The sequence below is a fragment of the Nelumbo lutea genome, chromosome 1 (genome assembly GCF_056320005.1).
Source record: "Nelumbo lutea isolate HS-2025 chromosome 1, American lotus-T2T, whole genome shotgun sequence".
Classification (NCBI taxonomy): Eukaryota; Viridiplantae; Streptophyta; class Magnoliopsida; order Proteales; family Nelumbonaceae; genus Nelumbo; species Nelumbo lutea.
The window spans coordinates 96452432-96459525 of NC_142684.1; positions in this window are offsets into that span (position 1 = coordinate 96452432).

Below are 7094 nucleotides of genomic sequence, written 5' to 3' on the forward strand. Positions count from 1 at the left end.
CCAGTTCAATCTCCACCTCCTAGAGTGATCAAGAATAGTTCTTGATATTGTTTCTTGGTAGAAGAAACAATCTGAAGTTGTGCTCACATACTCCCTACTTGATTCTTGGTGAAGAATCTGGTTTCTTGGTGAAGAACCCCTTTGTTGATCCTACCTCAACATAAGATGTGTCATCTTCAGTGGAGGCTGGTTTTGGTGATCTCTTTGGGCGTGAATACCTACATTGGGAGAAGCTTTTGCGTGGATTCTGTATCAGGTATTCCTCTTCCTCTTCTGGTTTGATTCTCAGATGGGAGAAAGAAATTTTTGAAATTTCACCGAGCAACCATGCATGGTTCGGCCATCCATATGATGGATCTCTCATCCCTCCAATGGTATCAGAGCCAGGTTTAATTCTTAAACCAAATCAGACCTGATTTGAACCTGCGCAAATGGGTAGAACCAGTTCTACCTGATTTGCGCAGATTATTGTTTTTTTGGAAATTAGTTCCTAGTTTTTAGGAATATGGTTTGAAAATTAATCTTTATTTATCTGCAATAATTATAGAATTGTTCTATTTTTATTTCTTGATTTTTGGGTTGTTCATATGGTGGAGATCAAAATCTTTATTGGCACCAAGAACTATGCACCCTGTTGTATTATTCTAATCAATTCGGCCTGTAAATATTTTTTTTATTTTTAGATGAAATGTATAGGATTTTTTCTAATGTAATTAATAGAAAATTAGTTTTTTTATCTATTTTTTTCATTGGAAGAACTGTTGAAAGCACGCGAAGGAGAAGATTTTGTAGAACCGAATTCAGCTATCTGCAATTTATAGATATGGAACCTGCGATCTACGAACTAACTTTTGCAGCCACACGAACAACCCTATGATTCTTGTTTCTCTGATTCTTGATTGTCTTTTATCAGCTTTAATTAATTTTCAGATCATATTCTTGAATTGGATCTTGGAATATACACCAAACCCTAAGCTGATTTGGCCCAGATTGGGCCAAACTAGTTGGACTGAATCTATGATTCAATAGGGCCTGTTCTCAGCCCTAAATTTTGATTATGGGCCAGGGGTTTGATGGCCCATTACAAGATGTAATTCAGCCCACTCCTGTAAAACCCAGTTTTGTTAAGTTGAAACTGCATTAGCCTAAATCAGCACAAATGCTATATGGGCCGAATTGCTTTTTGCAGTTTAGCCCATATACCTAGATAATGTTATATGATAATGTTATGTGCTGTAAATAGGTTGATATTGTTTTAACCTAATTAATTTGGGTTTTACCGTTTATGTGATTGATTGAATCAATTGTCATGCATGTGGATGTATGTGATATGTGATGTCCTACGTACATGGGCCATAAACACTTGGCCCATGTTTATTCGTTAGTGGCTCTTTTCACACACCATGGATTAATGCACATCATTGCCATGGTGTCCTTAAGATCATTGGATGATCTCCCTTCCTGATGGGCCCACTTCAGCTTCCTTCCCAAGAGGAACCATATGGAACCGTAGCCCATTTTGGGCCCATCTAAATCTGACTTTGAGAAACTAAGTGAGAGCCACTTTGGTTTGACCTAAATAAGAACTAGGGCATAATTACTTGTTCCCTCCAGAAAAATATAAGTGCATGTGATAGGGAGATTCATATGATGAACTATCTAAAGGCCTTCCATCATTAGCATGAAGATGAGTTTATCAGTAATGAGGAGATGCACCATAAAATTGGGCAATCCATTTGTTGGTGAGTCTGTTTGGTTGTTTCATAAGATGATAGGGGCGTTATAAACTGATGCAAGAGGGGCCTATCCTAAAATGGAAAACTCTCTCATGGTACCTTTGTGTTAGCACCAATTTTTTGTTAGACCCCTTCACCCCACCTCTTGGTACCCTCCGCTTAGACCCCAGATACTCAAAAACATAACCAAATCAACTCGAGACTTCCCAAAATCCAAAATACCATCCTTTGACACAACTCATAAGACAAATAAGAGCCTTGAGATCAGTATCAACATCCGATCAAACATCACCCCTAGACTTTGAAAAGTACAACCTAGTCACACATCAATTTTCATGACTAAATTCTAAAGATCCATTGTTCATCACACCAACTTCCTTTCTAATGGCCCCAATCTATGCGATCTCCAAATCCCGACTCCTCCAAAATTAAATCCAACATATCCATCACCCCAAGACCACTAGAAAGTAATCAACTAGTGAAAAGTCTGAGTGACACATTGCAGGGATTTAGGACAAGCAAATGGCTGAGTGACGGAGAAGTAACTCTTTACATGGGGACTTCTGCAACAGTTGCAGCTACAGCTATAGGAACTGCAGATTTACATTTTAGAGAAGGAATTGTAACTCTTAAAGATTGTCTTTATGTGCCAAATTTGAGAAGAAATTTGATTTCTGTTTCAAAATTGAGCATGGATGGTTATTCTATTTTGTTTAGTAATGCGATTACTATTAAATTGAATAACAAATTCCTTACGGAGAACATGAGAATTGTCTTTATGTTCGCCATCCTTCTCTGGAAACCAATCTAATAAAAAACTATGTCGAAATTAATCCCTAAGAAAAGAACACGTGAAACAGTTAATCTCTCGTGCCTATGGCATTACCGACTTGGCCACATTAACATAGATTGCATCACAAGGTTGGTAAAGGATGGTACTTTGGATTTTCTAACTATAGAAAATCTTTCAACCTATGAATCTTACATTCAGGGTAAGATTACAAAGTGGACATTTATGGGAAAGCCTGAAAGATCTACAGGCATGCTTGACCTTGTACATACTGATGTATGTGGTCCCCTAAATGTTATGATGCATAACCAGCACGTTTATTTTATAACATTTACCGATGATCATTCATAGTATAGTTACATGTACCTAATGAGACATAAGTCTGAATCCTTTGAAATGTTCAAAGACTTTAGGCAAGAGGTTGAGAAACAGTTGGGGAGATAGATTAAATCCCTTTGTTCAGATCGAGGAGGTGAATATCTCTCCGACGAATTCAGGGACTACTTAAAGGACAATGGGATTGTTTCACAATTAGCTTCTCCTACTACACTACAATTAAACAGTGTGTCAGAGAGGAGGAACCAAACTTTATTGGATATGGTCTGATCACTTCTCGTACACTCAAAACTACCTACATCCTTTTGGGGGTATGCATTAGAGACTGTGATATATGTGCTGAACCAGGTTCCAACCAAATATGTTCCTAAGACTCCATATGAGCTATGGACCAGTAAGAAACCAAGTGTAATACACTTAAAGATTTGGTGTTGTCCAACACATGTTAAAAGTACAAGTGCTGACAAATTGGAATCTAAGACCAGCCGTTTCCTATTTGTAGGTTACCCCAAAGGCTCTGTAGGATATTTATTCTATGACCCAAAATAGCAAAAAGTGTTTTACAACCGAAATTCCCATTTCTTGGAAGAAGATTACATCCTAGACAATCATCATCAGAAGAAATTCCCATTTCTTGGAAGAAGATTACATCCTAGACAATCATCATCAGAAAGTTTTTCTTGATGAGGAGAGCTCAGGGGTAGTGAAAGATGTCCCACAAACTCTAGATAATAACCAACCTAGGAAATCTACCTGGGTATCTAGTCCTCTAGTTCGTTACGGCTATGATCAAGAAATTTACTTGATGGAAGCCATGAAAAGTGAGGAAGATCCCGTGACTTACACGAAAGCTATGTTGGACATAGATTCCTTGAAGTGGATAGATGCCATGAAAGCTGAAGTGGACTCAATGGAGACCAATAGAGTCTGGGCTTTAGTAGATCCACCCCATAGGGTGAAAGCAATTGGTTGCAAATGGATATATAAGAGGAAGTAGGGTCCCGATGGTAAGGTTGAGAGACACAAGGCTCGTCTTGTGGTGAAATGGTACTCTTAGAAAGAGGAAATCAACTATGAGGAAACCTTTTCGCTCGTGGCCATGCTTAAATCCATTAGGATCCTACTAGCTGTAGTAGCACACCATGACTACGAGATTTGGCAAATGGATGTCAAAACCGTGTTCCTGAATGGAGATTTTATTGAAGATATCTACATGCATCAATCGCAAGGGTTCATTGCTGGAGGTCAAGAACATAAGGTGTGTAAACTTAATCGATCCATATATTGACTTAAGCAATTTTTTAGGAGATGGAACATCTGGTTTGACTCTATGGTCAAACAGTTTGACGTTGAGCAGAATTCAGATGAGCTCTGTGTTTACAGGAGGACAGTGGAAGATAATGTTACATTCTTGGTTCTGTATGTAGATGACATTTTACTCATTGGGAATGATGTAGGAATGTTAACTACGGTGAAAGTATGGCTTCCATAGCAAAATCTCCATGAAAGATCTTGGAGAAGCCTCTTACATCTTGGGTTTTTGACTCTATAGAGATAAATCAAAGTGTTCCTTACATTGACAAGATTGTCAAGAGATACAACATGGAGAATTCCAAGAAAGGAAATGTTCTTTTCAAGCACGGAGTCACTATCTCCAAGGGTATGTCTCCCATGATTTTCGAGGAGATTGAGGGCATGAGAGAGGTACCCTTTGCCTCAGCCGTAGAAGCATCATGTATGCCATGCTGTGCACTCAAACAGACATTGCTCAGGCCGTGAGTGTGGTAAACAGATACCAGTCTAACGCGGGACAAGAGCATTGGACTACTATAAAGAACATACTTAAATACCTTTGAAGGACAAAAGAGTTTTGTCTAGTATTCGATGGTAGTTCACTACAAATCCTAGGGTATATCGATGCCAATTTCTAGTCATATCTAGATGATAGAAAGTCTACATCTGGTTACATCTTTACGATGGGGTCCTGTGCAGTTAGCTAGAAGAGCAACAAACAGGGATCCACAACAGATTCCACAACCAAGGCCGAGTACATTGCCGCAAGTTAAGCTGCCAAGGAAGTCATTTGGATGAAGAAGTTCATTCAAAAATTAGGAGTAGTTCCATCTAGCACATCACCCATTACACTATTGTGTGACAACACTGGAGCCATTGTTCAGGCTAAGGAGTCACGAGCCCACTCAAAGTCAAAGCACATTGAGAGGAAGTACCACGTACTGCGAGAAACTGTTGGTAGAGGGGACATCCAGATTCAGAAGGTAGCATCAGTGGAAAATGTAGCAGACCCATTGACTAAGCCAGTAACACAGAAAGTGTTTGAGAAGCACGTGAAAAGTATGAGACTTGGGCTTGTACCCGATTGGACCTAAGTGCAAGTGGGAGCAATTAGACAGTGTATGCCCTTAGCTCCAATCAGCTTGATGTACATTATGACATTTATTGTAAATGAATAAAATACATATTTGATACTGTTTGGACATAATTCCCATTGACTCTTCTGACTTTAGAACTTCTATAACCGATGACTATTCTAGTATGTGTTTGATTTTGTTTAGATTTTTTTCATTCAACGTTTGTACTTTATTTACTTGGAAAATCGAGAAAGGTAATAATTACAATCATTTAAGACAATTAGGCGCTACAAAGCTCCACATCAGCATAATAGTAAAAAAACGCCTAACTGTTTGTGGAAGCTTTAAAAAATAACTTCCCCAAATTATAGGCATGTATAAAAACTGAAATCCACTTTTGTCATTCTCGATGTATACGAAAGAACAAGAGAAGGAAACTACTGAAGTAATGCCTATACGACAGCATTTATTGAATAAACACCCACGTAACCAAACACCCTGCTAATCACTATGCTATATGTTATGGGTCATATGGCAAACAAAAAATGCAGATAGGTTTTAAGGCAAATCTCTACCACCCATGTGGGCTACTTCAGTCATTATATAGCTACTCTCATCTAGGTGATATCAGGTACCAGAAATGTGTTAAATAGCTTCCTCCGTCAATGCATAGTTTCAAGATCAAGATGGATGGAGCTATTAAGAATTGTTTAGCTAGGGATGGCAACTGTGGCTGGCATATTTCCAGCCATGTTTTAATTAGTCAACTCGTTTAGGATATCTCGGGATGACGATTTGGATATTGTTCTGGATATTGTTCTAAAAAAGGAAGATTTCAGCGGCGGAAGAAGTAAAGAAGGATTGAGGATATCTCGGGATGACGATGTAAAAACGGGGATGGCAATCCTCATTGTGGGATACGATGTGAAATCGGGGATGGCAATCCTCATTGTGGGGTACGATGGGAACAGTCTTGATGAGCATCGAATACGTATGGAGGAAGTAGTGGCCAATGGATTGTCTAAAACTTCGTAAGAGAATATTCTGTCCGTTAGTTGTTGATGGGAGACGCATTTTGTTCTTCTTCATGTTCTTCATGTTGTCAGAGGAAGGGAGAAACAGAGGCCGACGGAGGAAGAAAGTAGCTGCCAATGCTTTCTCACTGTCAGGGTTTTGGGTTGAAGAATATCGGGGTAATTTTGATATATTACAAAATAGATGAATATAATGAAGGGTAAAATAGTAAATTAACGATGCCCATTAGTCGAGCTACATATAGTGAGTTTAAGAGAATTCATAAAAGATGATGGTGGGATTTCGTCAATTACCCTTTATTTTATTATTATTATTTTTTTTTTATTGAAACGGGTTCAAGGGGGTCAGTTTAGGGTTCCACCCCTTGAACCAGTCAGACCCCCGATACACCCACTATAGGGGTGTATCAGAAGGGTCCTTATATGATACGTATTGGCCGATATTGGCCGATACGTGTCGATACTTTGAACCTTGCTAGCAATCCCTAAACTTTGTGAAAAGGCCAATTTCGATCCTAAAGAATTTAACAGTCCATTTTCAACCTCAATTTTTGGTGAAAAGGCCAACCATAGGCAAAAACAAACGGTGTTAGTGATGCTGTTCACAAATCCATTAAATAATAAATAAAATAATAAAAAATGCTAATATGACACTATTAACACTAATTATTTAATGTATAAATCAATAAATGTTGAAAATAATATATAATTGGATTCCACTTAAAATTTTATCTTTTAAGAGAAAAATAATAAATGGTCCCCATAAAAGGTGGGTACCACTTAAAATTACAGGTGGGTCCCACTTGAAATTATAGGTGGATTGCACTTA